The sequence below is a fragment of the Gavialis gangeticus genome, unplaced genomic scaffold (genome assembly GCF_001723915.1).
Source record: "Gavialis gangeticus isolate Ggan-Ray unplaced genomic scaffold, GavGan_comp1, whole genome shotgun sequence".
NCBI classification, from domain to species: domain Eukaryota; kingdom Metazoa; phylum Chordata; order Crocodylia; family Gavialidae; genus Gavialis; species Gavialis gangeticus.
Genome location: NW_017728992.1, coordinates 105,030,275 through 105,030,831, shown reverse-complemented (window position 1 = coordinate 105,030,831; position 557 = coordinate 105,030,275). Strand labels below are relative to the sequence as shown.

At 50.3% G+C, this 557-nt stretch overlaps 1 long non-coding RNA gene across 1 annotated transcript in view; it reads left to right on the top strand.

Moving 5' to 3' along the window:
- Window positions 1-557, top strand: part of LOC109299645 — a 14,275-nt gene that overhangs the window by 830 nt on the left and 12,888 nt on the right. The window lies entirely within an intron of this gene.

The following is a 557-nucleotide window of genomic DNA, read 5'->3' as shown; positions in this document are numbered from 1 at the left end:
ATTGTTAAACATGTTGGCTTTGTTGTCTGGTGTGATGACCTTACCCTTCACCTCAGACAGCTGGGGTGGAACTCATGGATACCTCTCCCTCACAGGGCATTGGTGTGACCAGTCAGGCCATCGGTCAGCTTGCCTTCAAGCCAAGGTGGCAGATTAGTCCCACATGGCAACTGAGATCATGGGGGCCATGAACTGCTTGATGCAGGGGTGGCTTATTGGATAGGGCAAGCTCACCCATGGGTTCGTGGTCACTGACAATGTGGTCAACATGGTCAAGGTGGTCCATGATGTCAGCTTTGTTGGCATCCACTGTGTGGCATACAAGCTGCACCTTACTGTCAGGGATGCCTTGGAGGGGGACAGGGCTGGCTTTGACAGCACCAACACCACCAGAAAGCTCATTTCCAAATGCTTGAAGGTCACAGATGAGCCTATGAACTGCATGTTATCAACCTCCTAGGTACAGAAACTCATGGACTCAATATAGACATTAGAATTCTGACACACTACAACCTGCTGGACATCTGACTCTCCAGGTACCTCTCCACTTTTACCTG